At 40.8% G+C, this 24,245-nt stretch overlaps 1 protein-coding gene and 1 non-coding gene across 2 annotated transcripts in view; both read right to left on the bottom strand.

Moving 5' to 3' along the window:
• LIPC (lipase C, hepatic type) overlaps positions 1-13,884 on the bottom strand; it is a 202,437-nt gene extending 188,553 nt beyond the window's left edge. Inside the window, exon 1 of the mRNA XM_055436350.2 lies at positions 13,618-13,884. The gene's annotated coding sequence lies outside the window, so the exon portion shown is untranslated. The remainder of the gene's footprint in view (positions 1-13,617) is intronic.
• A 2,397-nt stretch (positions 13,885-16,281) lies between these two features.
• LOC129563673 (U6 spliceosomal RNA) lies at positions 16,282-16,387 on the bottom strand. Its single transcript, XR_016038386.1, has one exon. It is a non-coding gene; the product is annotated as a U6 spliceosomal RNA (small nuclear RNA).
• Between the last annotated feature and the right edge of the window lie 7,858 nt (positions 16,388-24,245).

Below are 24,245 nucleotides of genomic sequence, written 5' to 3'. Positions count from 1 at the left end.
TGTGCAGAGATGCTGCACCTGGGGAGGTGAACTGCACACCCTGGGCCAGCCTCGCAAGATCCTCGCTCCCATCAGCTCCTTGCCCCTGCCCTTGCTGAGGAGATTCCTAGAAAACAGCCCCCACTCAGGCTTGTCTGGGAGAGCACAGACTCTGCAACAGGAGCTCTTACTCCTCTGCCTTTCTTTGCTTCTGAACCAAAGTCAGTCTTCTTCTACTGGCTTGAATGACACCTGACAGGAGAACAATTATGGGCCCAACAGGAAAGTCCCAATGCCATCAGCCCCAATTTCAGTTCTCATGCCCTGAGAAACTGCCAGTTTATTCAGGTGAGGCTCACAGTCATCCTCCCCTTTCCTTAGCAGCCTGAGATTTGCAGGAAACAAGACTCTCCAGTATTTCTTGATATGAATGAACCAGGTTGGGTTAGGATTTTACCTCTAGGTTAATTTCAAGGAAAAGAGAAGGAAAATACTGCTGTGTCTAAGCTTCCTTTGAATGCATAGCTATTGGAGTGATATCCCCAAGAGAGCCATTTTTCAGTCTACAATTCCACTCCTATCATTTAATCTGACTGTCAGGCTGAGTGGAGGGCGGGAATTTTGGGAGAATGAACCGTCATATCCATGCCTTAGGAAACAGTGAAGATTAGATCTCAGAGGTCAGCTGGTGTGTAATTGGAATCTCGGGGCTAGGAGAACACAGTCAGATTTACACAGGGCTTCTTGTCTCTAGGGATTCTTTTATTTATTTATTTATTTTTGCTATCATATCATCTCTGATAGAGCAAAACTGCTTGTTTTAGCTCTTGATAGAAAAGTAGCTTCCCTTGTCCATTTTTTCACAGGCAATGTATAAACAAGGAAGAAATTGGAAAGCCTACTATGTGTAGCAATACCCACTTTTGGTCATATGCCACAGAGAGGGACATGGATTTGAGGGTAGAAGTTCTGGGTTTGAGTCCAGTTCTGCCTTGGGTAAGTTATGACATTACTACAATGAGAATAATGAAAGCCATGATTTCAACCTCACAAGGTCATGAAAATGAAGGATGGTAAATATCTAAACATTCTTAAGCAATGAAAGAACCCACATGAAGTAGAGACTCCAGGCTGGGATATTGAGTAGGTGAGTGTGTTTGTGGAATATAGAGATTTTAGCAGACTTGGGGATCCAAGCGGTTCTGCTTCCTGACCTGAGAGCAGGATACCTATCGTTACCACAGGGGCCCAAGGCAGCCAGCAGCCACCAGAAGAGGGAAAGGTCTGGTTCCTAGCAGGTCAGGACTCTCTTAGAAGGCAAAGAGGGAATGCTGAAATGCCCACTCTAAGTGGGCACTCAGCCACTTTATGAGTGCTGAGGAGGAAGAAACTTTCCTCTACCCTTCTAGGTTCTTCTAGCTGGCCTAAGAATTAAAATGACATGAAGCAGATTAATAGGAGAAAAATGAAACAGAAGTTTAATAACACTGGAGAGATCCAGGAAAACTGAGTAACTTGCCAAAATGGCCAAAGCCCTTACCTTAAATATCATCTTCAGCTAAAGATACATGAAGATGTTGGGATAGTGGTTTGGGGCTTCAAAGCAGAGGAATGCAATTCACATGAAGATTAAAAAAGCAACATTTGTTAAACAGTCATTTGCTGGACCATAGAGACAGTGGATACAGAGGGGACTCTGATCTCTAGTTCCTGCTGAGTTTTCCCACCAGTGCTAACCCATATTCTTTGCAGAGATCTCTGGTGATAGCTCTATTCTGGAAACAGGGCACCTATCTAAATTCTTTTAGGTAGTTAGGGATAAGGTCATAATTTCTTACTGAGTCTTTTGGGCTTTGATTGTTTTGAGCTCAAAATAATCTGCCTGCTAAAGAGATGTTTTGGAATGGCAAATTTTGCTCCCCTATGTGGTCTTCAGAGAGGAAGGCAAAACATGAATGGGCTACCTTGCAAAAATAATTCCTGCAGACTTAGGAGGTCAAGGGCAGCTGAGACCTAGTGGACTGCAGGAGAACTGAGGGCTATCGCAATGAGGAAAGTACTGGGGACCTCACCCTTACTCCTTAGTGAATAAAGCCTGATACACTTAGTTATTAACCAGGTGTGTGCATGCTAAATCACTTCAGTTGTGTCTGACTCTTTGTGGCCCTATGGACTGTAGCCCACCAGGCTCCTCTGTCCATGGGATTTCCCAGGCAAGAATACTGGAGTGGGTTACCATGCCCTCCTCCAGTTATTAACATGGTTCAGTTCAGTTCAGTCACTCAGTCGTGTCCGACTCTTTGCAACCCTGTGAATCGCAGCACGCCAGGCCTCCCTGTCCATCACCACCTCCCGGAGTTCACTCAAACTCATGTCCACAGAGTCGGTGATGCCATCCAGCCATCTCATCCTCTGTTGTCCCCTTCTCCTCCTGCCCCCAATCCCTCCCAGCATCAGAGTCTTTTCCAATGAGTCAACTCTTCGCATGAGGTAAGGAATTAATATTGCAATGAAGCTTGCTTTAGTTGTCTGACTCTCTTTGCTGGCCCTTCCTGTCTTCACTGCTCCCTCCTTAACTGAGTTCCGAGCCCCTGAACTGCCTTCATCTACCCCCCTCCCCTCCCCCCCAAACCCATTCCCCAGGAAAATTACTGCTTGGTTCCGCTTTCTCCCTGGAGACCCATGAAGAGAGAGGTCTGGGTATGCAGCTGAGATCCTCTGAGCAATGCATGTGGATGGAAAAGAGAAGATGTCAAGGGGATAAGCTCTGCGAGTTTCAGCATTTAGAAGTCAGGAGAGTGAGGAGGGACTTTTCTGCTTTTGCAGAATTATTTCTTAAGGACAAGTTCTTAGTGGTAACATTTCTGGCTAAAGAGTGGGAACAATAGTCTGTCAATGAATGTATGAATCGATTTCTGGGCAACTTCACCATCATTGAATATTAGCATTCAACTTTTTTTTTTTTTGGTTCTTTTAGAATATGTAAATTTTAATCTTCAGAATGCTTTCATTTACATTTCTTTGATTTCTAGTGAGCTCTAACACTTTCCCACTGTTTGTCTACTAATTGTATTTCCCTTATGAGAATGGCCCTGTCTTTTACCTATTTGTCTTTCGGAATCTTGACATTTATCTTACAAATTTGAATCAGCTAGCTTGATAGATCTTAATTCTTTGTAATGCTTGATAAAAATATTTTCCCTGTTTAAAAAAAATCTTCAGTAATGCTAATTCTTATAGTGCAATTATTTAAATAGCCTCGAAGCTGAGAAAGTTAAAATTCCCCCAGAGAGGTGGTGGGTGTGTTAGCCGCTTAGTCGTGTCTGACTCTTTGCGACCCCATGGACCTTAGCCCACCAGGCTCCTCCATCCATGGGATTTTCCAGGCAAGAATACTGAAGTGGGTTGCCATTTCCTTCTCCAAAGAGAGGTGATAAACACTTTTTTTTCAATTTTCTGCAAGTTCTATGATTACATTTTATATTTAAATCTTCAATCAACCAAAGCTTATTTTGGTGAATGTTTTATTTTTAATTACTTTTTCTATTATAAAAAACAATAAATGTTGATTATTGAAAAATAAGGACATTAAGAGCAAAAATAAAAACATGGTGAAAAGGATCCATAATTTCACCATCCAGAGATAGCCACTTTAGACAAATAATGAATGTTTGTGAGTAGCACCTTGCACCCAGATTTATCAAATCCTAATATTTTGCTGTGTATGTTTATTTTTATTAAAAAATAGAATACCTGTATACCTTTCTAACCTAACCTAATTTCATTTTGTCCTGAAAGGCAACTCCATCCTCAATTGGTACCTGTAATTCTCATCTTTATTTGTTTATGTTTGCAGCATAGGCATATGGTTATATATATATAGCATTATTTTATATGTTTAGAAATTATCATACTATCTATAATTTGCTTTTTCATTTTATCTTTGGGATTTACCTCTGCTGATAAAATTGCTATAAGTAGTCGCATTGGAAGTGGTCAAACAGGAGATGACAAGAGTGAACGTAGACATTCTGGGAATCAGTGAACTAAAATGGACTGGAATGGGTGAATTTAACTCAGATGACCATTATATCTACTACTGTGGGCAGGAATCCCTTAGAAGAAATGGAGTAGCCATCATGATCAACAAAAGAGTCCGAAATGCAGTACTTGGATGCAATCTAAAAAGCGACAGAATGATTTCTGTTCGTTTCCAAGGCAAACCATTCAATATTACAGTAATCCAGGCCTATGCCCCAACCAGTAATGCTGAAGAAGCCAAAGTTAATCAGTTCTATGAAGACCTAGAAGACCTTTTAGAACTAACACCCAAAAAAGATGTCCTTTTCAGTATAGGGGACTGGAATGCAAAAGTAGGAAGTCAAGAAACACCTGGAGTAACAGGCAAATTTGGCCTTGAGGCACGGAATGAAGCAGGGCAAAGGCTAATAGAGTTTTGCCAAGAGAACGCACTGGTCATAGCAAACACCCTCTTCCAACAACACAAGAGAAGACTCTAACATGGACATCACAAGATGGTCAACACCGAAATCATATTGATTATATTCTTTGCAGCCAAAGATGGAGAAGCTGCATACAGTTAGCAAAAACAAGACCGGGAGCTGACTGTGGCTCAGATCATGAACTGTTTATTGCGAAATTCAGACTTAAATTGAAGAAAGTAGGGAAAACCACTAAACCATTCAGATATGACCTAAAGCAAATCCCTTATGACTATACAGTGGAAGTAAGAAATAGATTTAAGGGATTAGATCTGATAGATAGAGTGCCTGATGAACTCTGGACGGAGGTTCGTGACATTGTACAGGAGACAGGGACCAAGACCATCCCCATGGAAAAGAAATGCAAAAAAGCGAAATGGCTGTCTAAGGAAGCCTTACAAATAGCTGTGAAAAGAAGAGAAGCGAAAAGCAAAGGAGAGAAGGAAAGATATAAGCATCTGAATGCAGAGTTCCCAAGAATAGCAAGGAGAAACAAGAAAGCCTTCCTCAGCGATCAATGCAAAGAAATAGAGGAAAACAACAGAATAGGAAAAACAAGAGATCTCTTCAAGAAAATTAGAGATTCCAAGGGAACATTTCATGCAAAGATGGGCTCGATAAAGGACAGAAATGGTATGGACCTAACAGAAGCAGAAGATATTAAGAAAAGGTGGCAAGAATACACAGAAAAACTGTACAAAAAAGATCTTCGCGACCAAGATAATCATGATGGCATGATCACTAACCTGGAGCCAGACATCTTGGAATGTGAAGTCAAGTGGGCCTTAGAGAGCATCACTACGAACAAAGCTAGTGGAGGTGATGGAATTCCAGTTGAGCTATTTCAAATCCTGAAAGATGATGCTATGAAAGTGCTGCACTCAATATGCCAGCAAATTTGGAAAACTCAGCAGTGGCCACAGAACTGGAAAAGGTCAGTCTTCATTCCAATCCCAAAGAAAGCAATGCCAAAGAATGCTCAAACTATTGCACAATTGCACTCATCTCACATGCTAGTAAAGTCATGCTCAAAATTCTCCAAGCCAGGCTTCAGCAATATATGAACTGTGAACTTCCAGATGTTCAAGCAGGTTTTAGAAAAGGCAGAGGCACCAGAGATCCAATTGCCAACATCCTCTGGATCATGGAAAAAGCAAGAGAGTTCCAGAAAAACATCTATTTCTGCTTCATTGACTATGCCAAAGCTTTTGACTGTGTGGATCACAATAAACTGTGGAAAATTCTGAAAGAGATGGGAATACCAGACCACCTGACCTGCCTCTTGAGAAACCTGTATGCAGGTCAGGAAGCAACAGTTAGAACTGGACATGGAACAACAGACTGGTTCCAAATAGGAAAAGGAGTGTGTCAAGGTTGTATATTGTCACCCTGCTTATTTAATTTATATGCAGAGTACATCATGAGGAACGCTGGGCTGGAAGAAGCACAAGCTGGAATCAAGATTGCTGGGAGAAATATCAATCACCTCAGATATGCAGATGACACCACCCTTATGGCAGAAAGTGAAGAGGAACTAAAAAGCCTCTTGATGAAAGTGAAAGAGGAGATTGAAAAGGTTGGCTTGAAGCTCAACATTCAGAAAACTAAGATCATGGCATCTGGTCCCATCACTTCATGGGAAATAGATGGGGAAACAGTAGAAACAGTGTCAGACTTTAATTTTTTGGACTCCAAAATCACTGCAGATGCTGATTGCAGCCATGAAATTAAAAGATGCTTACTCCTTGGAAGGAAAGTTATGACCAACCTAGATAGCATATTAAAAAGCAGAGACATTACTTTGATAACCAAGGTCCATCTAGTCAAGGCTATGGTTTTTCCAATGGTCATGTATGGATGTGAGAGTTGGACTGTGAAGAAAGCTGATCACGAAGAATGGATGCTTTTGAACTGTGGTGCTGGAGAAGACTCTTGAGAGTCCCTTGGACTGCAAGGAGATCCCACCAGTCCATTCTAAAGGAGATCAATCCTGTGTGTTCATTGGAAGGACTGATGCTAAAGCTGAAACTCCAATACTTTGGCCACCTCATGCGACGAGTTGACTCACTGGAAAAGACTCTGATGTTGGGAGGGATTGGGGGCGGGAGGAGACGGGAACAGAGAATGAGATGGCTGGATGGCATCACCAACTCGATGGACATGAGTTTGAGTGAACTCCGGGAGTTGGTGTTGGACAGGGAGGCCTGACGTGCTGTGATTCATGGGGTCGCAAAGAGTCAGACACGACTGAGTGACTGAACTGAACTGAACTGAGTCGCATTGTATATCACAATTTGTCCATTCTACTGACAGATATTTGTGTGGTTTAATTTGTGCTTGTTTTGTGCCATTACAAGCAATGTTGCAATGGATTTTCATCTTCTACAAGTGAACTTCCAGGGTTTACTCTTAAAAGAGTGAAACTGAGGGCTTGTGAGACATGTGTGTCTTTAGTGTTGCTAGATGTTGACAATTTATGCTCCAAAATGGTTATTCCAAGGAATACACCATCAACAAAATTGAATATTTCTCTGATTTTTCCACATCATCACCAGTACTTGATAGTACTGGATTATTTAATCTCTACCAGTTTGATGGATATAAAATGTTATCTCGTTGTTTTAATTTTCATCTTTCTGATTACTGCTAAGGTTGAATATATTTTTATATGTGCCATTGGTCATTCAAATTTCCTTTGCTATACATTGATTGTTCATATCTTTTATCCATCTTTCTATTAGTTCATTAGTGTTTTTCAGTAAGAAAAATATCTTCTCCCCATTTGTATTGTCTTTTCATATTGCTTATGATGCCTTTGGTTGAATAGAATTTAAAATTTTCACGTAGTCAGATTCGTCAGGGTTTTCCTTCAGGAACATTCTGTAGAAGAGGTAAAATTTTACCTTTATACTCTTAGGGTATTTTGGCAGGACCTGAGAATTAAACTGATATATGATCAAAATTGCCAGGAGAAATATCAATAACCTCCGATAAGCAGATGACACCACCCTTATGCCAGAAAGTGAAGAATAACTAAAGGGCCTCTTGATGAAAGTGAAAAAGGAAAGTGAAACAGTTGGCTTAAACATTCAGAAAACTAAGATCATGGCATCCAGCCCCATCATTTCATGGCAAATAGATGGGGAAACAGTGGAAACAGTGGCTGGCTTTATTTTTCTTGGCTCCAGAGTCACTGCAGATGGTGATTGCAGCCATGAAATTAAAAGACGCTTATTCCTTGGAAGGAAAGTTATGACCAACCTAGACAGCATATTAAAAAGCAGAGACATTACTTTGCCGACAAAGGTCCATCTAGTCAAGGCTATGGTTTTTCCAGTGGTCATGTATGGATGTGAGAGTTGGACTATAAAGAAAGCTGAGCACCGAAGAATTGATGCTTTTGAACTGTGGTGCTGGAAAAGACTCTTGAGAGTGCCTTGGACTGCAAGGAGATCCAACCCGTCCATCCTAAAGGAGATCAGTCCTGGGTGTTCATTGGAAGGACTGATGTTGAAGCTGAAACTCCAATACTTTGGCTACCTGATGCAAAGAGCTGATTCATTAGAAAAGGCCCTGATGCTGGGAAAGATTGAAGGCAGGAGGAGAAGGTGATAACAGAGGATGAGATGGTTGGATGGCATCACCGACACAATCGACATGAGTTTGGGTGGACTCCAGGAGTTGGGATGGACAGGAAGGCCTGGCGTGCTGCGGTTCATGGGGTCACAAAGAGTCAGAGATGACTGAGCAACTGAATTGAACTGAAGACAGACTAATAAGAGAAAAGTATACAAATTTGCCCAAATATTATGTGACAGTGGGAGCCCTCATAAGACCCAAAGAAACTGTGAAACTTACAAGCTTTTATACTGGCTTGAACAAAGAGAGGCAATTGTGGAAAAGTAAATCATGTAGAGAGGCTAAAGGAAGATAAAAATTATTTTAACAGGGTCTGTTAGTACAAGATTCTTTTGGTTTTGTTTCCCCATTGAAAAATGTTTCTTTTCTCCTGTTACTGGGAAGCCATCTTCCTCATGGGGATTTTTATCTCCTGTTTTAGGAAGAACGGGAGTGATAAGAATGCCCTTCTCACAGGATGCTTTTCGAGTGCCTGTAGCTTAAAACAATACAAAGGTACTCTGTGATTTGTCACAATCTTTTACATTCCTAGAAGTTAACTTTATTGGTCACCAAAGGTTCTTGCTACAGCTACATTCTCTAAGTTCAACTAAAAGTGATTTTTCTGCCTATGCTCATTGGGCCTGACGTGATGCTCAGTAAAAGCAGAAAAGTTATATGCACAAGACTTTCCTGCCTTGTATGCCCTTAGTAGACATAATTTATAATGCTAAATCAGTTCAGTTCAGTCACTCAGTTGAGTCTGACTCTTCGCTACCCCATGAACTGCAGCACACCAGGCTTCCCCTGTCCATCACCAACTCCCAGAGCTTGCTCAAACCCATGTCCATTGAGTCAGTGATGCCATCCAGTCATCTCATCCTCTGTTGTCCCCTTCTCCTCCTGCCTTCAGTCTTTCCCAGCATCAGGGTCTTTTCCAGTGAGTCAGTTCTTCGCATCAGGTAGCCAAAGTATTGGAGCTTCAGCTTTAGCGTCAGTCCTTCCAATGAATATTCAGGATTGATTTCCTTTAGGATGGACTGGTTTGAGAGCCCAGGGGACTCTCAGAAGTCTTCTCCAACACCACATTTCTAAAGCATCAATTCTTTGGTGCTCAGCCTTCTTTATGGTTCAACTCTCATATCCATACATGACTACTGGAAAAACCATAGCTTTGACTAGGCAGACCTTTGTTGATAAAATAATTTCTCTGCTTTTTCATATGCTGTTTAGGTTAGTTGCAGTTTTTCTTCCAAGGAGAAAGCATCTTTTAATTTCATGGCTGCAATCACCATCTGCAGTGATTTTGGTGCTCAAGAAAATAAAGTCTGTCACTGTTTCCATTGTTTCTCCATCTATTTGACATGAAGTGATGAGAATGAATGCCATGATCTTAGATTTTTGAATGTTGAGTTTTAAGCCTACTTTTTCACTTTCCTCTTTCACTTTCATCAAGAGGCTCTTTAGTTCCTCTTTGCTTTCTGCCTTCAGGGTGGTATCATCTGCATGTCTGAGGTTATTGATATTACTGAGGTAATGCTAAATGACTGCATTAATTTCTTCATTCATGTGTTTTCCCATGCATTCATTTATTCACTTATTCAACAACTATTTTTGAAAAATCTGCTATGTGCCTGCTATCTTCCTGAGTCTGCTCCTAATTTTTTCAAACCAGTTGTATTGGAATCGGTTCTTGTGCATATTTACCATCCTAAGCCTGTGTGTTTATGTGTGAGTGTGCTTGTGTGATATTTTTCACAAATCCATGGATAAGGATGGTACTTATCTCTTAGAATGAGCTAAGTATCAGGTCTTGTTTCTCTGTGATTTGGAAAATCTTTTTGTTGACTCATAGAAATATTATTCAGATTATTTTTTTAGGCCATACCTCTTTTGGTGAATGAGGTATTTCTTAATAGCTTTCTTACTTTCCTTCTCCATCAGTATTTTCATGCTTTCTGTATTTTGTTTTGTCAACTTTTTATTTTGTATTTTGTATTGTCCGTTTGGCTAAACAGTTCAAATTGATTATCCTAAGTTGTGACTGCAATGATTTATATTTTAAAATCCATAATATCAGTTTTTAAATCACCAGTCTTTTAATTTTATTGACTAATACCTTTTATTTATTATATTTACAAGGGTTTTAATATATCTTATACTCTTTTCAGAGGATGAACATTTAAATTTATTTCTACCAATTTTCTATTTTTTAATTTATCTCTGTCATTTTTTAATATTTCCTCTTACATTGACATTCTTCATAAGATTTTAAATCAAGTGCTTAGTTCATTTATTTCTTATTTCTAAAATAAAATCACATAGATCTATACCTTTCCCTCTGAGCCTTGGTTTATCCACACTCCTACTTTTAATAGGTGGTGTTTTCACTTTCTATAGTACTTCAGAAATTATGATCATGTTTTAAATTTTCAACTTGACCCTGTCGCTCAGGAGAATTTTTGTTTTTGTTGTTTGAAGTTGTCAGCCATGTATTTGTTTATTGTTATTATGCATTTTTGCTTGCATATAATTTTAAACTTACAGAAATGTTGAAAACCAGATTAACTTTTAGCTAGATTCACCATTTGTTTTGATGGAGAGAATTGATGCTTTTGAACTGTGGTGTTGGAGAAGACTCTTGAGAGTCCCTTGAACTGCAAGGAGATCCAACCAGTCCATCCTAAAGGAAATCAGTCCTGAATATTCATTGGAAGGACTGATGCTGAAGCTGAAACTCCAACACTTTGACCAGCTGATGTGAAGAACTGACTCATTGGAAAAGACCCTGATTCTGGGAAAGATTGAGGGCAGGAGGAGAAGGGGACAACAGAGGATGAGATGGTTGGATGGCATCACTGAGTTGACTAATATGAGTTTGAGTAAGCTCTGGGAGTTGGTGACGGACTTGGAGGCCTGGCGTGCTACAGTCTGTGGGTTGCAGAGTCGGACACAGCTGAGTGACTGAACTGACCATTTGTTTATATTTTGCTTGTTTCTATTTTGTTCTGATTGCTTTATAATTCAATCTTTATATATGAATTCTTTTTCTGAACCACTTGAGAATAAGTTTCAGATGTAATATATATACCTAAATACTTCAATGTCTATTTCCTGGGGCAGACATTTTCTCTTATAAAACCAAGGAAATTTAATGGTTAAGAAAATTGGAAAATTTCATATTGATACAATATGATTTTATAATTCTGTAGTCCATAATTGTCAGTTTTCACAATGTTGTATTTTATATATACTATACTTATAATAAATAGATACTACATATAACAAAATATGAATAACAAATAGAAATAAATGTATATCATCTATATTTAAATTTATAATTTATTTTATTTGCTATTTATAACATATACATAGAGAAAGAGAGAAATTGAGAGGTAATAATGAAGGTGACGGTGGCAACAACTGAAGTGGCTGTATACTTATAGAAACTACTCCAGATAAGGCACTTAATATATGAGTATTTATTTTCTTCTTGTAGTATGATCTAAAGAATTTCATATTTATTGCTGTCTTGTTATGAAGTTAGTATTTATTTAGAGTAGAAAAATAATGCAAAATAACAACACTCAAATTTCAGAGCCTAGAGATAACCATCATTAGTATTTAGATGTATATATTCTAGACTTGTGCTTTCAATCAACAAAATTTTTGGATTTTTTTCTTGTTAAATAAAATATAAGTACATTAAAATATGGTATCATATTGTGTGATGTATAGTTTTAGTCTTCATATAAGTCTTAGTATTTTATTATTTTACATACTTTATAGCTAATGTTCATAACAACTTTGCAAAGTAGCGCCACATTTTCAGATGAAGAGTCCAAGGTTCAGAGAGGTTCAATAAATTGCTTAGGTCACACAGCAGTAAGGGATGGAGTTATAATCCAAATTCTGCACTGTCTGCCTCCAAGGCTATAGAGTAGATCACTATTTTGCCCAAAGCTCCTTTTATTGATTTTACTTACATCGTTAACATTGAGTTTTATTGCTTTGTGGGGAGAAAATATATTGATATAATTTTCCTTGTGGCTTCCCTGGTGGCTCAGGGGTAAAGAATCTGCCTGCCAATGCAGGAGATGTAGGTTCAATCCCTAATTCAGGAAGATCCCCTGGAGGAGGAAATGCAACCGGCAATGGCAACCCACTCCAGTACTCTTGCCTGGAAAATCCCATGTGTGGAGGAGCCTGGTAGGCTGCAGTTCATGGGGTCGTGAAGAGTCGGACATGACTGAGCAATTTCACTTTCATTTTTCACTTTCATGCACTGGAGAAGGAAATGGCAACCCACTCCAGTGTTCGTGCCTGGAGAATCCCAGGGACGGGGGAGCCTGGTGGGCTGCCGTCTATGGGGTCACACAGAGTCGGACACGACTGAAGCGACCTAGCAGCTAGCTAGTATTCTTGCCTGGGGAAATCCCATGGACAGAGGAGCCCAGTGGGCTACAGTCCATAAGGTTGTAAAAGATTCACATGTGACTTAGTGACTAAACAACAATAACAAAAATGTTCTATGTAAATTTTCTCTTGATTTAGTTTGGGGCCTTATTTGAGAGTTAGTATATATCTACTAATGCCCAATATCACTGAAATAATGTATAGTCTATGTTGTTATTGCTGCTGCTGCTGCTGCTAAGTCCTTCAGTCGTGCCCAACTCTGTGTGACCCCATAGATGGAAGCCCACCAGCTTCCCCATCCCTGGGTTTCTCCAAGCAAGAACACTGGAGTGGGTTGCCATTTTAATATAAATCTACTTGCTCTGAAACATTAATTGTGTAGTATTTATCCCTTCTCTTTGCATTTCTAGCTTTGGTAATCCACGTCTTCACTGTGGGTTTTATATATTTCATTATAATCAGAAGCCTCCTAGCCTCCTCCCTCTACCTTTTTGACTTCAAAATCTCTTTTCCATGTTATCAACTTTACCAATTGTTTTCTTTTTGTTATATAGTTTCTTTGATAATGCTTTTTTATTTTTAGCATTCTACATCTTTTTGTTATATATCATCTTTAAAAAACGAGCATATTGTTGGGTCTTGTGTTTTAATCCATAGGAAATTTTTTTTTTTTTTTTTTTGAGAAATGAATGGCCTAGTTTTATGGAGTCTTCTGGGATGCAGGTAACAGTGATATGAGATGGGCTTGCAGCTATGAGCTGTGGACTTTTGCTAGTTACTTAATGATTCTGGGAGGAGGCTACCTGTTTCCTTGTCTGTAAAACTGTGTTAATTAAGAGTGCTAACCTCACAGAGTTATTGTGAAGAGTAAATAAGATCAAGAAAATTCAGGAATAAAAATATGTTAAAGCATATTAAGTTATTACATGTAGAATGCAGTTGTCATCATGTCTGGAAATATCATTCAAAGCAAGTTTCTTGGCAATAGCACATAAAGCAAGTTCTTAAAACAATGATCTCTGTTCAAAATGAGGGTATTCAGCTCCATCCTTTTCTTTGACCATGTCTCAAACTTCTCTCTGAGATAATAGGAATAACTTACAATAAAGTGGCTGAGAAGCAGTGGTCCAGCGCCCCTGACGTGTTCCCAGTTTTCAGTTCAATTGTCCGTCTCTGCTTCTGGCTGCACTGTGGAGTTTCACAGCTTGACTTAAGTTCAGCCCTGTCAGGAATCGCTGCCTTGCTTTGCGTTTAATTAAGCAAATGTTTAGGTTGTACAAATACGTTATTTGCTCCCATAATGGGTATTGAAGCTGCAGGCTTAGCTGGCCTGGTTGTTTTCATCAGGCATGAAAAAACTGAAACTAAGGAAAACAAACGAACCAAGTCAGGCTGGGTTTTTTACTTCCTGGATCGTGTAACTTGTACTACACCCAATGAAAGCCATCTGGTGGGCACCAGGCATGAGGACCGATTCTCAGCCTGTGGTTCTCCTAGCTGTGCTCCAACCCCTGCATAACTGAAACCTCTGCAGCAGTTACAGTTGTTAGAAATTGAAACTGAATTCTTATTTACTTCTGCTCCTAAGGATAAAAGAAGGACAGGGACAAAAGTGAAGAAAGTCTGAGGTTTAAACTACAGTCCATTTTTAACTTTCCAAAATGGTCTTGTTATTTTCAGATCCAGATAACCTTAAATCAGACAATGCAGTATTACCAAACTGAGAAATAAATATCCTATAATATTATAAACTGATAAACTCCAGAAAACTTTAATCTATTTTTAGTTTCAGTAGCTTCAAGTCTCTGCTGGTTTCTATTTGATCAGTCAGAGGGAGATACGGGTCCACTTCCTACCTGATACAATAGAGCAATTTTCTTAACCTCCTCTGATAATAATAATCATCTCATCTCTTTTAAACACAGTTTCCCAGTCCCTGCCGGGAGATTCTGATTCAGTCCATCTGGGATGGTGCATCACATTTGTGTTCTTAACATGAGAAAAGCTTGGGAAAAATCAGAGTAGAGGGAATGGTCTGTTTTTAGAATCAGACTACTCTGAGCTGAAATCCTAGATCTTTCACTTCCTAGTTATGTGGCCTTGCACAAATTACTTAACCTTCCTTAATCTCATCTGAAAAAAAAAAGTGGAAATAAAAACATCTACCTCAAAGAGTTGTTGAGAGGATTAAAAGAACTTAAGCCCTTTATAGTATCCACTTTTCTGCATTCTGCTTAATGATTTCTTGGGTTAGTTTGCAGACTGTGAACTTTTTTAGCCCACAGGCACAGTGGTTTGATATATATGCATATATGTGTGTGTGTGTGTGTGTGTATATATATATATATATAGTGTATGTGTGTGTCTGTGTACATATATAGTATGTGTGTGTACATATATTTATATATAGTGTGTATATATATACATATTTTACTTATCTTTTCAATTTGTTCATCAGATATTTGTAGAGCTTTTATTTATTGACTGCACTGCACGGCTTGCAGGATCTCAGTTCCCTGACCAGGGATTGAGCCTGGGCCACATCAGTGAAAGCCTTGAATCCTAACCACTAGACCACCAGGGAACTCTGTGTAAAGCTTTTATTGTGCTTAAGAAACTGGGGTTGCCGGTACCCACTAAATACCTTCTTGATAGTATGAAGTGTCAACATAGCCCACCCCCAGCTTTTGAAGGGACTGCCAAATTTCTTGTGTGTGTGACTTTTCTGTGGCAGGCTCTTAATTATTTAGGGGTCCCCTGTGTTTAGGAGTGTCATGATCTTATCCCTCCACTGTACTAGAAATTCCAGTTTTCTTGAATCCAATCATATATGTGTATATATACATACATGTATGTATATATATACATCTATGTGTGTGTGTATATATATTTCTTTCTGTAGTTGAGGCAACTTCCCCCAGCTTTACTGAAATATTATTGATATAAGTATGTTGATGGCTGGATGGCATCACCGACTTGATGGAGGTCGGTTTGAGTGAACTCCGGGAGTTGGTGATGGACAGGGAGGCCTGGCGTGCTGTGATTCAGGGGGTCGCAAAGAGTCAGACACGACTGAGCGACTGAACTGAACTGAACTGAATGTGTACAGTCTCATGATTAAAGACATGTATACATTGTAAACCCTGGTGACTCAGAGGGTAAAGAATCTGCGTGCAATAAAGTATACCCAGGTTCCATTCCTGGGTTGGGAAGATCCCCTGGAATAGGGAATGGCAACCCACTCCAATATTCTTGCTGGGAGAATTCCATGGACAGAGGAGTCTGGAGGGCTACAGTCCATGGGGTGGCAAAGAGTTGGATATGACTGAGCGACTAACACACACACATTGCAAAACAATGACAACGATAAGTTTAGTCTCCATGCGTGCGTGCTCAGTTGCTTAGTTGTGTCCAACTCTTTCCACCCAATGGACTGTAGCCCACCAGGCTCCCCTGTCCATGGGATTTTCAAGGCAAGAAAACTGGAGTGGGTTGCCATTTCCTTCTCCAGGGGATCTGATTTTTCCAACCCAGGGATTGACCCCGCATCTCTTTCATTGGCAGGCAGAGTCTTTACCACTATGCCACCTGGGAAGCCCCAACATCTTCATCTCTTGACATAATTATATATGTGTTTTTTCCTTGTGTGGTGATAACATTAAGATCTACTTTCTTAAAAACTTTCAACATAGTCACCATGCTGTACATTAGATCCCCAGACCTTTTTATCCTTTAGCCAGGATTTTTGCATCCTTTGACCAAGATCTAAAAATATGAATGCTTCACAAATCTGCATATCATCCTTGAGCAGGGGCCATGCTAATTTTCTCTGTATCATTCCAATTTTAGTATGTGTGCATATATACATGTATTTTTCCTTCAACAGAAAATATACGTTTAAATTATTCCATTTGATGTTTACACAGAATATGTTCTAGGTGCTTTGCATTGGCAATTTCCTCTTCCTGGCCAGCAAAACCTTTGTACTTTTTTCTCCCATCCTAATAGCAAGAAATCCAATGGATTTCTGGAGAATACATTTATATTTCCTTTATATTTAGCTTTGTTCAAGGTGGGAAAAATAAGGTGAGCTCATGATTGAAATTACACATCAAATACATGTTGTACTGTTCTTTTCCCTTCCTGGTCATGGGCCAGGTATTTGTGCTAAACTCTTAAGCAGTCATTGCAAACCCTCTGCAGACAGAAAATGAAAGCCAGTTATTAGGATGATCATCTATATAAGCTTTGAACACTGTTTTAAGTTTTCAACTAGCTTAAGACTTTATGTCCTAATTAATATCAGGATCATTAAGAACCTACATAAGAGTCATGAAGTATTACAGAAAACTAGTGCTTTCCAATATCCCAGCCAAATATAAAATGAATCAGGCGATAAGGAAATCTCCTGCTGTAGAATTGATGTTAGCTAGATGGACGAGTTGGGCCCAGGATCAGCCAGTCCCCTGGTCCAAAAGTCGTCACCATCGCAATGCTAGTGATGGCTGCTCTACTCCCATCAGCAATGACACCCTTAAGAGGCACCAGTAGAGAGGAACCTGTTGTATTTCTTTGCTAGGCTCCTGGTAAGGGAAGTTCATGTCATCTTTATGCCAAATCACTAGGGAAAATAAAGAGCCTCTTTCATGCTAACCTTTCAAACCGAAATCTACAAAGTAAAGGCGTATGTCCAGACACACAGCCTGGCTGAGGCCAGGTGAGTGTCTCTTGTGTAGAAAACCTGTAGCTTCCTTAGATTTGCCATTTAGTCTTGTTTCTTCCTAGTAATAGTGCTGTACAGAACCTTCAACAAGAAAAACCCAGAAGAGGATAGTTGCTTTTGAAGCCACAACTCTTGTCTGCCTCATTCATTTCAAACAGAGGTACTTCTCAAAGAGATGAAGGCCTGTGTACAAACAACAATGCCCATTGCATTCTCTTGCCACCAGCTGTGATGTGGTGCCTTTTGATTCTACAAAGAAGCTGCCTTGTTTCAGAAACTGATTGATGGTTCTTCTGAATGGAGGAGGAGATGAGAACAAACGAGCAGGGCCCTTAGTAAGGCAAGGTACTTCAAGAGAATGGGCTTGAAAGCACTTAAAATAAAAGGTAAACACAAGCCTCTATGAAAGTAAAGCATTCTATAAGGCATTGAGCTGTTCCTAGTTGATAATTGGCAGTTCTTAATGATCTCCTTGTGTTTGTGCATATAACCTCTCTGTGGAGACATCTGACTTGGGGTTTTATGCTTTTTGGTGGAGGAAAAAAATTAAATCCAAATAGATGTCATAAAACAGAGAAAACTAATTGAAATAAAAAACATAGGCAGCCTGAGTTGGATTTAAGGCAGTGAAACAGAAAACAATGCATTGAAAAAGCTTGTAATGAAGCATTTCTGTAGAAGAGAAGGCAAGCAATTTCTCTTTAGAAGGACATGGAAAGGTCTGCAAAGGCTCATTACAAACACCACGGGCAGTGTTGGAACCTGCTCTATGAATTCTGAGAGATGGGCCCCCTCGTTTCATCAACCCTTGTCTGTCTCTTTTTCCTAATAGAAACAAACCAGTTAAAAAGAGACATTAGAGACATGTAGCCACACTCCTTTTATCCTAAGAAACTCTATCAAACTCCCTGTTGGTCAGCATTCTTCAGAGTCCATGTTGGGGGCACAGTGCTGGCTGAGGAGCAGGTGGTGGGAGGTAGTGAGCATTGGAGAGGGGGGAGAAGTTAAAGCAGGAATCCTTGTCCTGGTCAGTGGTTCTTACACACTATGTTTTCATAAAAAGAAAAAAAATGTCCATCAGCTAGATAGTATTCCACTATGTAACTAAATCAGGATATCTCAGTTTCACAGAGAAAAAGTTAGTCAAATCAGATACTCTTGGTTGTAAACCCAGCAGGCATTCTCTTCTTTCATTTTGTAAGAAATATTATTTATTTATTTGTTTGGCTGCACTGGGTCTTAGTTATGATAGCTCAGATCTTTACTTGTGGCCTATGAACTCTTAGTTGTACCATGTGAGATCTAGTTCCCTGACCAGGGATTGAACCTGTACACCCTTGAACTGCATTGTGAGTGCTTAGTCTTAGCCACTGGACCACCAGAGAAGTCCCTATTTTATTTATTTTTTTGCCCATAGAGCCCCAGTTTTGATTGGGAGTCCTTTTGCCTTTATCATAATTCAGGGAAGGATGAACCTACCCCAAATCCCAAGAATAAATCCTGATTTTTGCTTTTTCAATGGCGACCAAGTTAGGCAGAATTTTGAGATGGCTCTCATGATCTTCACCCTCGGGTGTTACTTCAGTGATCATGACAAAAGGCAGATTGCCTGGATGGGCCTATCCTAACATAGGAGCCCTTTAAAAGCACAGAATTGTCTTCAGCAGCTGGTAGAAGGAAGCGTCGGAGAGACTGGAAGCATGAGAAGGATTCAGCGCACTGTTACTGGTATTGGAGGTGGAGAGGGCCATGTGTAAGGATGAAGGGCTGCCCTCAGATTTGAGAGCAGTCCCTGGTGGCCAGCCAGCAAGGCCATGGAGACAGTCCTACAGCAGCAAGGAACTGAATTCTGCCAACAATCTGAATGCACTAGAAGTGAATTCTTCCCAGTAGTGAATTCTAGTGAATTCCCAGTGAATTCTCTAGATGAGAGCTCAGCCCAGGTAATACCTTGATTTTAGCCAAGTCCCTAAGCAGAGAACACTCTCAAGACTTCCCAAACTTCTGACCTATAGAGCTGTTAGACAATAAATGGGTATTGTTTTAAACTCTAAGTTTAGTTGCTCAGTCATGTCTGACTCTTTGCAACCCCATGGACAGGAGCCTATCAGGCTCCTCCGTTCATGGGATTTTCCAGGCACAAGTACTGGAGTGGGTTACCATATCCTTCTCCAGAGGATCTTCCCAACCCAGGCATCGAACCTGGGTCTCCCACATTGTAGGCAGACACTTTACTGTCTGAGCCACCAGGGAAGTCCTTTTAAACTCTAAGCCCATGGTTATTTATAATGGAGCAACAGAAAATAATAAAGCAACCAACAGTATCAAGAAATTCACGTTTCTGCTCAGGAGGCAGTAGTTTTCAGCTCTGACCCTAATTAGAAATCATCAAGTGAACTTGGCAGAGACTGGTGATTATTCAATAGCTACTCCCAGCTTTTGTCTTTGTGCCCACACCTCCCTGATACCCCCATGAAAGTCACAAATACCAGATTCTTCCCTTCCCCCTACCCATCCTGCTGGATAGTTATGTGACCTGGCTCTGCCTTCAGATACAGTCCTATGAGAATATGAATTTAGAGCTGTAGCAGCCATTTTGTAGCCATGAGGTGAGAAGCCTAAGGATGGTAGAGTGGAAAGAAGGAAAGATCTTGATTCTTTCCATGCAATTTTATTTATTTATTTTGTGACAATTTTGAGCTAAGGTTTCAACTCTGGAATTGTGTACTTTCAGATCTGTGGTTATATAAGATAATTTTCTTTTATTGATTAAATCACTCTTATTTTGGTTTTCCATTACTTGAAGCTGAGCATATTGTTACATATGCTTCCTACTCTGAAAAGTGTGGTAGACAGAGTGCAGAGACCTCTGAGGTACACTGCATGTAGAGGTCGAGAATCAGTCTTTTGGCTCAGATAGGAAAGGGTACATGGTATCCCAGGGCATGAAGGAAAGGTAAATATTCCCTGAGAATTTTCCCCAATGCAGAAAAGTGGCACTTCCCCAGTGGCACTAGTCATATGGACTTGGACCATTGATATAATCTTGGCAAACCTTAATTTATTCATCTTCAAAGTGAGGATAATAATGCCTATGTCACTTGGTTTTATGAAGATCAGATTTGACTGTGTATGTGAACTTGTTTCAGAAATTTAAAAGGAAGCTCTGGTGTAATGTCAAAGCCTCACTTGGTGCCTGGCACGTAGTACTGATATGTATGCTCAATAAATATTTGTTGGGTAGATATGCTGTGCCTGTTTGTCCACATCAGGGTTGTTTGCATCGGACTATGAACTTGGGGGTTGCACTGCTGTCTAATTGCTCCTAATAGCGCCTATTCCAGGAGAAGCTTAAAGGAAGATTTTACTAAATGTTTTCTTTTTAGCATTGATGCATTAGGTACTGCAGCCTGGATGGAGAATTCAGCTTTTGTTTTCTATGTATTTTCCACCAAATATGCTATGATGAGGTGTCTGTTTTGATCAGGGATGCTGTCAATTATTCCTCTCCCTTTCCGACTTTCTCTGTGATTTAGGGTGTGAAGACATCTGTTGGCTTTAACCTATCACTGTTGTGTGAGATGCTTTGGCTCTAGTCAACAGAGCTGTGTCCAAGGCAGGCCGGCCCCCTGTGAACTCCCAGGCTGCTGAATCAGTCATCCGCCAGGTGACAGCTGGTGCCTTTAAGACACTGTGGAGCCAAAGACAGTTACACCTGGCCCTTTAAGAGCTTCCCTATGCCAGACAAACCAGGAACCTATTTGTTTCCTTTAAGCTAGCCCGCTGTAACATCAGCCACTTTTCCAGGTCCTCATCCATAGTTCATTTTCATGCATCCACTTGTGGATCTCATTGACCCTTGGCCTCCCTGAGATGGACTCGTGGGACCATGGCTTGCTGCTGATTCTCTGACACGTTGTCGTTCAGTCACTAAGTTGTGTCTGACCCTTTGCGACCCCATGGACTGCAGCATGCCAGGCTTTCCTGGCCTTCGTTATCTCCCAGAATTTGCTCAAATTCATGTCCATTGAGTTGGTAATCCTATCGAACCGTCTCATTGTCTGCCACCATGCTTTTGCTCTGCTGTGCTCTGCGCTACACTGCTTATGAAACAGAGAAACCATGCTGAGGGCAGACAGGCTGGCATCTGAGAAACACTTCTTTCAGGTTCCCCTAAAGGAAATATATTGGAGTAAGGCAGCAGAGAAGATTCTCTACAGAGTCTAGAGACTCTGAAGTCTAGATGACTTAACAAGTGACAGAGAGAAGTTGAACATCATATTTACGTACCAAAACATAGATGGTGTAGCACTGATGATACAGGGTGTGTGGGGGGAGATGGAGGGGATGGGTCAATGACAGGATTGTGCAACCAAGGTGAGGGGAGGTAAAGAAGAACACGTTGCTCTTGCGGAGCAAACCCACAAGCTGGGAGCAGTGGGGCTGAGAGAGAAGAATGGACACCAGGGTCAGGAGATGGCCACTCCATCTCTTACTCCTCCTGTGAACCAGGAACCTTGTGTGCCTCAGTGTCCTTACCTGTCAAGGGAGACCCTGGCCTTTCTGGCCTTACTGGGTTACTGTAGATTTTTGATGATCTAAAGCAAACATGATCATAGTATAGCCAATATTATAAAAACATGGTGCACATTGTGTTCTTTGGTTTATTCTGTGTGCTTGATATAAAACTGGAGCAAGGTATTTCCTAGGCTCTCCATTGTCACTTCTAAAGTTGTCCCCCGAGGCCAAGGCAAGAGTGGTGGGTGTGGCCTTGAGAGGGACATTCCTTAGGCGACAGCAGGAGTGGTGACAGCTCCTTGCTGGGCGTCACAAGGCATCCTCACATCAACGGGCGGCTCAGAAGTTCAGTTGTGGAATGTATTCAGCTTCTGAGGAACTGGGTTACAGACAGATGGTCTTAATCTACAGGCACAGGTCATTTTGGGAAAAAGTAAGCAGTGAGGCAAATTGGTTTCAAAATAGGTCAACATCTCCTACATTCTTAGAGTTGGGAGGAAACCTAGAAGGTGCCTGATGAACGGCTGCTTGGGGCCTGAAGGAACAGGGGCTCCCTGCCCCGGCGTTTACACACGCTTCTGCACTTTGCATATGATGTCTATCGAATGTTTGTCTGTCACTGTCTCTCTCTCTCCTTCTTCCTTTACAAACAATATTTCTGGATCTCCTCATTTGTTTCTTGTTAGCCACTCTTTTTTTATTCTAATTATTATTTTGTAAAATAATTTTAATTGAAGTATAGTTTTTTTTTTTTAATGTTTATTTGACTTTGCTGAGTCCTAGTTGTGGCATGTGGGATCTTCAATTTTTGTTGCAGCCAAATCTTTAGTTGCAGCATGTGAACTGTTAGTTGTGGCATTTGGGATCGAGTTCCCTGACCAGGAATTGAACCTAGGCCCTGTGCATCAGGAGCAAGAGTCTTAGCCACTGGACCATCAAGGAAGTCCCTAGCCACTGTCTTTTTAGATGGATTCAAGTTTTCTGAATTTAACTTTTAATTAAAACTTTTATTTTGAGATAACTATAGATCTGTATGCAATTTTAAGAAATAATACAAAGAAATCTCATGTGCCCTTTACCTGGTTTCCCCTAGTGCCCTACATCTAGTAAATATTTGCTGGAAAAGTGTATTGACTTCCACAAACAGAAACATGACAAATTTCTGCTTCATTGACTATGCCAAAGCCTTTGACTGTGTGGATCACAATAAACTGTGGAAAATTCTGAAAGAGATGGGAATACCAGACCACCTGACCTGCCTCTTGAGAAACCTGTATGCAGGTCAGGAAGCAACAGTTAGAACTGGACATGGAACAACAGAATGGTTCCAAATAGGAAAAGGAGTGCGTCAAGGCTGTATATTGTCACCCTGCTTATTTAACTTATATGCAGAGTACATCATGAGGAACGCTGGACTGGAAGAAGCACAAGCTGGAATCAAGATTGCTGGGAGAAATATCAATAACCTCAGATATGCAGATGACACCACCCTTATGGCAGAGAGTGACGAGGAACTAAAAAGCCTCTTGAGGAAAGTGAAAGAAGAGAGTGAAAAGGCTGGCTTGAAGCTCAACATTCAGAAAACAAAGATCATGGCATCTGGTCCCATCACTTCATGGGAAATAGATGGGGAAACAGTGGAAACAGTGTCAGACTTTATTTTTTTGGGCTCCAGAATCACTGCAGATGCTGATTGCAGCCATGAAATTAAAAGATGCTTACTCCTTGGAAGGAAAGTTATGACCAACCTAGATAGCATATTAAAAAGCAGAGACATTACTTTGCCAACCAAGATCCGTCTAGTCAAGGCTATGGTTTTTCCCGTGGTCATGTATGGATGTGAGAGGTGGACTGTGAAGAAAGCTGAGTGCCGAAGAATTGATGCTTTTGAAGTGTGGTGTTGGAGAAGACTCTTGAGAGTCCCTTGGACTGCAAGGAGATCCAACCAGTCCATTCTAAAGGAGATCAATCCTGGGTGTTCACTGGAAGGACTGATGCTAAAGCTGAAACTCCAATACTTTGGCCACCTCATGCGACGAGTTGACTCACTGGAAAAGACTCTGATGCTGGGAGGGATTGGGGGCTGGAGGAGACGGGGACGACAGAGAATGAGATAGCTGGATGGCATCACCGACTCTGTGGACATGAGTTTGAGTGAAGTCCGGGAGTTGGTGATGGACAGGGAGGCCTGGCGTGCTGTGATTCATGGGGTCGCGGAGAGTCGGACACGACTGAGCGACTGAACTGACTGTGCTGGGTACTGTGGGGTAATGAGAAGGAGCTGTGGCAGGAAATGCTCCCGCCCCCATGCTCTGTGCCCGACTCAAGCATGGCTTGCTTTGCCTTCTTTTCTCTCTGGCCTTACTCTCTGGGGTGCCCAGGTCCTATAGGCATCAGCCCCAGTGGGACCACTTGGAGCTTTTCCATCACAAGTCTATTTCAGAGGTGAGCTAGAGTGTGTGAACCCTCTCTACCTACCCATTTCCTAC

This window comes from Moschus berezovskii, chromosome 9 (assembly GCF_049115385.1).
Source record: "Moschus berezovskii isolate FMDL1 chromosome 9, NW_MosBer_1.0, whole genome shotgun sequence".
NCBI lineage: Eukaryota > Metazoa > Chordata > Mammalia > Artiodactyla > Moschidae > Moschus > Moschus berezovskii.
Note: the sequence above shows the minus strand (reverse complement) of the source record. Positions and strands in the feature narration are given on the sequence as shown.